The following is a 9867-nucleotide window of genomic DNA, read 5'->3' as shown; positions in this document are numbered from 1 at the left end:
AAGAAATATTGGTTCCTCTGGAGGCATGCCACATTAAAGACATAAAAAATATTGGTTCCTCTGGAGGCATGCCACATTAAAGACATAAAAAATATTGGCTCCTCTGGAGGCATGCCACATTAAAGACATAAAAAATATTGGCTCCTCTGGAGGCATGCCACATTAAAGACATAAGAAATATTGGCTCCTCTGGAGGCATGCCACTTTAAAGACATATATCATGACAAACGAAAATTAATTTCTAAATTAGGTATTAACTCTGTAACAACAAAGCAAGGTTTAACCCTAATGGGCTTAGTCGCTGTTGACGGCAACTGAATCTAGCCATGCGGCCAGTGGCCACCAAGATCAGCCTGAAGATAAAGAAAAATTCCAAGCAAGTCTACACAACTTCAACACTGTAAGGGTCATGGTCATATGGCAACTTTCTGGCATCACTACATAGTCTTCCATACATTGTTTCTTACATAATAGATTTTAACCTTTGGCCAGCTTGGGTGACTGCAAATCTACCCATAAGACCTTAGTGAAGTCCCCTATTATCATTATTAACAACCTATAACCTTGTCATTGTATATTGCTAGCCTTTAACTTATAATCTTGATTATAAAGAAAGACAAATATATCATTAATGAACCTCTATATTATGTTTATTTTACTACCAGATTAAAGGCAAATCAAGTGTCACTTGTATAAATCAAGCGTAACTATTTCCTGTCGGAAATAACACTATATTAGTGAAGTTATCACAGGGGGTTTTTACTTAAAAAGTTCACAACCTCCAGTTATCATACAAACGCTCCAGCCTAACACGGCCTGAGAAGCCATTAGCCATCTTGCAATGCCTTCATCAACACTTAGTATAGGTTAAAACCTGCGCAACCAATTTAATTTTGTAAATATGTACTAATAAATTTTAACAGGCTTAGTGTTTTAAATTATTTTAATAAACAGTTGATTTATTAGACTGATTAACAGTTTGCCGATTTACCAAAGTAAATGTGTTAGATTCTTTTGAAATACTGCAATTCTATTGGACAAAAAATAATTTCAAACACTAACTAGGATTTGAATCAATGACTTACAGACATTAAAATAACAAAAGCACAATCAATCCTTACCTTGATTCAAAATCTGTAATTCCTTTATTCCTTTTTACAGTTAACAGAATTCACAATTATAAAGAATTTTTGATAAACAATTATAAAGTTGTAACATTACTTTATTTATAAATGTTTCATTCGCATAATAAATTACAAGTAATAAATGGTACAGATTGAGTAGGAAGCTTAAAAAGCTTCTTTAAAAAAAAACACTTTATTTTCTAAAATTATTTACTACACTTGTTCACTTATTTCTATTAAACAAACAGAAACAGATTCAAGTTTGTCAGCATATTATATAGACTAAAAATCTCAATGAAAACTTATACAATCATTTTACAATCATTTTGTCACCTCTAAGTGCAGTAACAGGTTAAATCCCATTATATTACATATGGAGATAAATCATTATTGCACTAAGGTGACAATTTTTTAAAAATTTGTCACCAATACTAAGATAAAAATTCCAAATGAATGAATAATTCTTACTGGTATTTACATGATAATCAAAGCACTGAAAGTACTGTTGGAAGGAAATTTTCATAGAAATTCCCAATGCGTGTGAATTAAAAACAAAGGAACAGGTGCAAGCTTCAATCTACAGCTTGCTGATTTGATAACGTAAAATGTGACGTCATTGTTTCCGTTTTTGCACTACTCATGTTCAGTGGGCTGATAACTAGTTCTTGGCCCAGGGCCCCAAACCCATAAGTTGTGACACTCATAATCAGTTGAAATCATAGGCAATTCTGTTACTAATATAGTAATAAGTGAATTAATAGATAATATTACTGCATTATGAACACAAAGAACCACTCAGTTTGACCTTAATCGGCCATGACTTATATAACTACTTCATAGGAATTCAAGACCATGCCATAAGCATTATTTAATCATAGTTAATGAAGAGACTTTTTATTTTAAACTCAAGGACAAGAAAAGCTCATCATGTGCTTACATTTGTAAGTTCAAACATAACTAATTGTGTTTTAGTATGAAATTGATGTACATGCTGTTAAAGTCATAGCAAAACAAAGAACAATGATTTAAAATAAACTTTTATTGTCAAAACTTGCATAAAAGTAAAAATATATGTGATATAAAAAATAAATGATTAAATATATGGAGATAATGAAATTTAGTTTGTCAGATAAAATGTGTAAAAGGAACTCCACTGAGGTTTTTTGACATGATGAGACTGAAATTTATTTTTCTAGATTAATGTACCACTTGATGTATGTTTTGACCACTAATCTTTGAGAAAAATTTCAGATCATTTGCGCACTTCCTTTTTCAAGAATAATTATTCAAATTGTAAAAAAGTGACCCAAAATGAAAGCGTTTAAACACATTTCACGCAGATCAGGCTGAGAAAAGCATAAAAAAATTGATTTTCAATTTATTTCAAAGTATATTTCTTCACTATCTGTGCATATATTTCTGTATCAAGTGCCCCGGCTCATTTCTGTAGAAATTCAAATGTTATGTTTTAGGCTTTTAAACCTCAATGGACTGAGTCCCTTTAAATTATTGGTACATATTGACGTGACACAAGTTATAACAATCTGAATGAAAGAAGCTTTAATGCAAACGGCCAGTAATATAGGAGGTGCTGTTTTAAGGATTTTTTACATACAAGACTTACATTATACAACAAAATATAGTCAAAAGTAGAAATGTGCCCATAGGACTTGAATGCCTGCGTTAAGAACAATGCTTATATTGAGTGGGTAATCAAAATATGTACATAATTAGACAAGCCCACTGGCAGCATATATCAAGCCTGTTGCCATTATTCAGAACTGAACCTTAAAGCTTCAGATTGGGGAGAAAGATGTATACGTAAGTGAACATTTGTGATAAATGTTATGTAAATCCAGCCATGTATATAGAAATATACTCTCATGTTTTAAGTTATTATTTGACTTTTGATCCAAAGTAGTGACCTTGATTTACAGACACCTGATTTTTCATACTACTCCAACTCACTAAAGACTGTTAAATTTTGTCCAGAACTATATGAAAAATCTTTATAGATTTCAAAAGCATTCAAATATTATCAGTTATAAATCAATTTTTTGCATATGATTTGGTAAGGAAGGCATAATGTTGTATAAATTTTGTGGAATGTAACTGAAATCATAATTGACCTGTGTTTTGATATATTGTTGAATATACCAGTTATAAATTGAATCCTTAAAAGGTGTACAAATCTTATTGGTTGGAAACTAAAATTTCAGTGGAAATTTCACATACTGACCGGACTGACAGACAGGGTAACACTTAATGCCCTGTCACCATTCTTTAAATGGCATGGGCATATAAACATAGAACAGGTTAGCTTACAAGAGCATTTCTGTTTTCATATTTTACTAGGTAAAGTACAAAGAAATGATATTTTTATAATTTTATGAGCCATCACATCAAACCGTGATCAATGTAATATGAAGTATGGGAAAATAAGTAACAAGAAGTGCATGTTTAACTAAAACAGAATGTATGATTCAGAGGAACACTGTAAAAATAAAGTAAATAATGTTAAAAAAAAAAAAACAACAAAAAAAACATAAAAAAAAGTTGACCATCATTTGGACTTTCATGAGTTGGCCATGCTAATCTTAAAATAAGAACATAAATAAAATACAACATTATACAAAAGGTAGTACAAAAAATACAATGATCAAAAGTTTGAAAGTGAACACTTGTTGGTAAAATAAACAAGAATTTGTAACAGAGATACCAACGTCCCCCGCCTCAGGGAAGTTTTATATGAAGCAAAAAATTGTGCTATTTCAAAAGATTGAGGCAGGGATCTAAGGATTTTCAGTCCAAAATTATGATCAATGCTAGATCTGCAAATGCAACAATAAATTTATTAAAGAAATAAAATGAAATACTGAATTTCAAAATATATCATGTTAAGCTTTGCAGGGATTTTTTTGGCTTATTTTATAGCCGTTATTGGGACATATTCCCAATTGAAAATAGTATATTATTTTCCCAATCCAAAGGAAAATATTCCCAATTGAAAGTTACAAAAATATAAATATTGAATAAAGAATTCTAAAATCTTTGAAAATAAGGGCTTCTTTACTGTAATAGTGTTTAAATGTTTGAAGAAGCCATCCTAGGCAGTGATTGCTTGCATACATTTAATCACTGCAAACTTTCAGTCATGCATTTTTTCCCAATTTTAACAAAATATCGCTAAATTCCCAGTTGCATGGGTATGGGTTATGTTCCCAAAATCCTGGAAAAAATCCCTGCTTTGACCTCTTAGTGTGACCTTGACCTTGGAGGTAGGGGTGCAGGTGCTGTGCATGACATATCATCTTATCATTGTGACTACTTGTGCCAAGTATTTTCCAAATCCCTTCATCTATGAAGAAGTTATGGACGGGGCATAAAATATACCATATAACAGACTTTGTTACCTTTATACCTCTAAGTGTGACCTTGACCTTGGAGGCAGGGGTGCAAGTGTTGTAACTGACATATCGTCTTATTATTGTGACTATTTGTGCCAAGTTATTTCAAAATCCCTTGAACTATGAAGAAGTTCTACATTGGACACAATATATACCCTTTAAAAAAACAATGTTAATTTTTTACCTCGAAATGTGACCCTTACCTTGGAGGTAGGGATGCAGGTGATGCGCATGACACATTGTCTTATTATAGTGAATATTTGTGCCAATTTTGTCAAAATCCTTTGATATACAAAAAAGTTATGGACCGGACAAAAAAATACCCTATAACAGGCTATGTTAATCTTAGACCTCCAAGTGTGACCTTGACCTTGTAGGTTGGTGACCGATTGTTGCGCATGACACATCATCTCATTGTTGTGAACAATTGTGGCAAGTATTTACAAAATCCCTTCAAAGATAAGAAAGGTATAGACTGGACACGAGATATACCCTCAAATGGACAATGTTGACCTTGAATGAGCAAGTGTGACCTTGACCCTGAAGGTAGGGGTCTGGTTGTTGCACATCATCGTCTTATTATAACAAACATTTGTGCCAAGTTATTTCAAATTCCTTCAATAAATGACAAAGTTATGGACCGGACACGAAATATACCCTGTAACAGGCTGTGCTAATATTTGACCTCCAAGTGTGACCTTGACCTTGGAGGCAGGTGACCTGTTGTTGAGCATGACACATCTTCTCATTATTGTGAGCAATTGTGGCAAGTATTTACAAAATCCCTTTAGAGATAGGAAAGTTATAGACCGGACACGAGATATACTTTCAAATAGACAATGTTGACCTTGAATGAGCAAGTGCGACCTTGACCCTGGAGGTAGGGGTCTGGTTGTTGACATGACTCATTGTCTTATTATAACAATCATTTGTGCCAAGTTATTTCAAATACCTTCAATAAAAGCTTGAAGTTGATAAAGATTTGTTCATACATATTTCAACAAGAGGGCCATGTATATATAGGCCCCTGGAGCGGGGCCAGTTTAAACCCCAGGGCTTTTATTTGACCAAACTTGTAAGACACCCGTTAGAAGATGTTTCATGATGTTAAGTTTTTACTACACACATATAATGTAAAACAAAGACCTCTGCACCACCCCCCACCCCGGCATGGCCAATTTTTATACAAGGGCTTAAATTTGAACAAACTTGGTCGACACCATAAGATGTTTCATGCTAAACATCTAGGCTCTAGTTCATTGGGTTTTTTAAAAGAAGATTTTTTAAGTTTTTACTTTACACAAATAGTTAAAAACAATGAAACCCCTGGGGCGGGGCCAGTTTTGACCCCAGGGCTTTTATTTGAACAAACCTTGTACACACTTACCAGAAGATGTTTCATGCTTAATATCTAAACTCTAGCTATTTTGGTTTTTTCAAAGAAGATTTTTAAGTTTTTACTATATGCATATAGGGAAATTCAATGACCCCTGGGGAGGGGCCAATTTTGACCCCCAGGGCTTTTATTTGAACAAACTTGGTAGACACTCACTAAAAGATGTTTCATACCTTTAAAAGAAGATACTTTGGGTTCTTTAAAGGAAAATACTTTAAGTTTTTTTCTTTTGGTTGCCATGGCAACCAGCGTTCTATGAACAATATTTAGAGGTGACCACCAAAGAAACATTCCTGTGAAGTTTGGATGAAATTGGCTTAGTGGTTTATGAGGAGATGTCATTTTAAGTAAAAGTTTACGGAAGGACGCCAGACGAAAAGCGATCAAAAAAGCTCACCCTGTCACTTTGTGACAGGTGAGCTAAAAATAGTTAAGTGATCTTATTTTCCTGGTGAAAACTGGTGGCTCAATAAAGTTCTATACATATGAGCCGCGCCATGACAAAACCAACATAATGGGTTTGCGACCAGCATTGATCTAGACCAGCCTGCGCATCCACGCAGTCTGATCAGGATCCATGCTGTTTGCTTACAAACTCTATTACAAGTAGAAAAACTGATGGCGAACAGCATGGATCCTGATCAGACTACGCGGAGGCACAGGCGGGTTCGGATCCATGCTGGTCGCAAACCTACTATGTTGGTTTTGTCATGACGCGGCTCATATTATGATATTTCAAATATTGGAAAGTTATCTCTAGTTCTTGGTGAAAGACTGGTGACTAGTTTTCTCTTCAATGTCATTTCTTTTTCTAATTAGATTAAGTCATGGGCTTCATGAGGCTTTGGAAATCACATCTAAGAACTCATTATCCAACATTGCAAAGGGCAGGCAGTCTCCTGATATTCCAATTTCTTTTAAGTTTTATAAAACCACAATATTTCTATTTCTTTAGTGTTTCCGACATGAAGACACATCTACATGTATCTTTCCTTATCACTCCTGCTTTTACTGTTCTATCATATAAGCGCCTCTGTTACCTGAAATATTTGTTTAGAAAAAGTTAATTGCAAAGTTAAAATTCCACTTGTAAACCCTTGCCGAGCTCGAACTTACAGCAGTGAAAGGCTTAAAGGTTTAAAGTCAAGAAACTAAACCAATCAGTCACAGACACCCCAAGTATTTTATCTATTTGCTAAGCAGCAATTTTTTCAAAATTATTTAAATTCATAAATGTGAGTGATTCTGATAAGCTATAGACAGCTAAGTGATGATAAGATGATCATATATGTCAGATAAGTCGGAGTGCTAACACTGCTTACTGTGAATATTCAATATTTTAATGTGAAATGTCCTGAGGTAAAAAGGAAAAGAAAGCTGAATTCCTAAATACATGTCACATGTCACAATTGTTCTTGCTATTAATTTTGTTCCTAATTTCTTGTATAAGATATTTAAATACACTGTAATTCTTTTTTTATAAATTTGGCTTTTTGTGACAATAGTCTATCCAGTGACCGAAGCTCACCGACTTAAAATAAACTGTCCTGTGTCAGCCTTTAAACAAATCAAGAAAAAAAGCTATTAGAATATAATAATTAAGAAATATCATATACAAATACTTCTAAATAATCATGTACCTCTTCCTTAAAAGCCCATGCTATTGAAAGAAACATTTTTTCCATTTGTTCACTTCAAGGTTAGTCAGATTGACAGTCTCACATTTTAGCCTTTATCTTTCGTGATTTCATTGTCATTGACCCTAAAGCATCCTTAAAATCGATATCCTGCTGTTCACATTCATAAATCTGACATGTAGGCCGAACTTCTGAAACATAAAATATAATTATTATTAGATATACATATAGTATCCCAATAATTATGTTAGTTGATATCAAATCAATAATTTAAGCAGTGTTCGAAATTAGCAGTAGTCCGAGAGCCCGACTACTAAATTTCTCCTTGGGCTATCAACTTTTCACAGTAACAAGCCCGACCAGGCTACTGTATTTTCAGAGGCAATATAAACAACTGTTTTGAACAAATGAATCGTGCTAGTGAAATGTCTTTTGGACAAGTGAATATTCCAATCTAGTAGTCTGACCAGCCTAGTCGATTCAAATCCTAATTTCTTACACTGTTTAAGAAACAATTTGTTCAAAATTGTCCAAGCATAAAGATTTTTATAGTATACTATAGTAATTATAGTGTATATACAGTATGTATTAAATGTCTTTACTATCTACTATACTGTCCTGAAATTTCAAGAAAACAACTATCTTTAAAATCCATTTTCTCAGAAGTTGCAAAACCAAGTGAATGAAATTGCTCTGGGTTTGTATTATTCTGTACAACTTCTGATCACAAAAGCTTCAAGGACATTTATGAGTGAGTCAGGTCCTATCCTGAAAGATTGTTGTTCAAGTTTGAAGACAATCCATTCAAAAATAACAAAGTTATAGCCACTAATAGCAAAAATCAAGAAGATTTAGACATATACCTTGAATGTTAATATGGTGGTCAAGCTAATTTAGTTTAGTCTGGTCTATTTGAAGGGTTGTTGTGGCCAAGTATGAAGACAATACACCAAGATCTGAAAAAGTTATGAACAAGGTTAAAGTTTGATGACAGCAATGGGAAAGCCGTCATGACTTACAATATATTTAATAATTTTGGCCCTAATGCAAACTGAAAATTCTAGCCTATAAACACTGTTGAGACTAGCTGTTCAGCATTTTTTCAATAATAAATAAATGCAATGATAAAGTCGGTAACTTGCAAGTCTTCTAACATTTTTACAAAGAATGAACATATATATATTTTCTCCTAATCTTAAAGATTATTTATCTTAAAGATAATTTCAAACAATATGTTATTAACTAAACAATCTATATCCTAATATATGGTTTTAATAGAGGGCCGAGTTGACCTGTCCCGAGTTGGTATAGGGCCGAGTTTACCTGTAAATTCAATAATGTAAACAATCCTTGACCTAATTTCGTTTGTCTAACAAATTAACATCTGCAAACACAAAACGATTTTGAACAAAGAAATAAAAGCATTTCCACAAACCTTTGCGATGTTATTCATCAGCAAATCTATGTCTTGGATGGAGAAATCTAAAAAACACGAACGTTATTCTGTCGATGGTCCGAACAATGGCGGGTGTGCCCTACTTATTAGTCAACACCAAGTTTTATCAAATTGCATCCGTTAATTCCAGAATACTTTTGAAAGACTTGTATTGTAATCTTGTTTTTTATTATTTATATAATAATATTTTTGTTTCAAACGCTTTGATTCTATGATAGTTTGCGAACCATTTTTTGCGAAAATAGTACAGCACAGAACGCCTTTTTAAGGCCACATATTGTATCCATTGTTTCCTCTTGAGTTATCGACGTAAAAAAATCAGCGGTGGCATAAAATGCTATTCAATAAATTGCTAAATATATACAATAAATACTTTCATTTCCTTCGGTTGATTTATATATGTGAACTTTTCAGCATCTCTGCTACAAAATTACACCTTATTTATATTCAATTTATTGTACATAGGTACATGGACACAAACTTTTCTTTGGCCTAATGCGTAATAATACTGATGTTTTTTTTCCGTACACGTTTAAGATTATGTTCCATTGATGTAAGCTAACATTGAATATCATCATTTCAAGTTTTTTTGAACATCAGCTTTTTCTTCAAGTCATCCACGTTTGAAAGTATACATATAGTTCTGCTGCACTACTTTCTTGGTCGCATTAACTACTTATTTTCTATTGAGCTTAAACAGAATTCAATTAGGTGTTGTTCGTTCTTTTTCAATATTGGCAGACCGATACTATAGAAAGGAAATTTTTTTTTGAAAAAATTTCCTTCCAAAAATCTGCCAGTTTCAGAACAATACAAATCTTTTTAATATCATGTGAAAGGTTATAGA

The 9867-nt window shown here is 33.0% G+C and overlaps 1 long non-coding RNA gene across 1 annotated transcript; it reads right to left on the bottom strand.

The window, feature by feature from the left end:
- Window positions 1-2144: 2144 nt before the first annotated feature.
- On the bottom strand, window positions 2145-9432 carry LOC132754914 (uncharacterized). Its single transcript, XR_009629147.1, has 4 exons — window positions 9000-9432; window positions 8428-8520; window positions 7568-7755; window positions 2145-6967 (listed from the first exon to the last, which is right to left on the bottom strand). It is a non-coding gene; the product is annotated as an uncharacterized LOC132754914 (long non-coding RNA).
- Window positions 9433-9867: the final 435 nt, after the last annotated feature.

Source organism: Ruditapes philippinarum, unplaced genomic scaffold (assembly GCF_026571515.1).
Source record: "Ruditapes philippinarum isolate M1 unplaced genomic scaffold, ASM2657151v2 ctg11165_1_1_1_1, whole genome shotgun sequence".
In the NCBI taxonomy this organism is placed as follows: Eukaryota; Metazoa; Mollusca; class Bivalvia; order Venerida; family Veneridae; genus Ruditapes; species Ruditapes philippinarum.
This window is presented reverse-complemented; position numbering and strand designations above follow the sequence as displayed.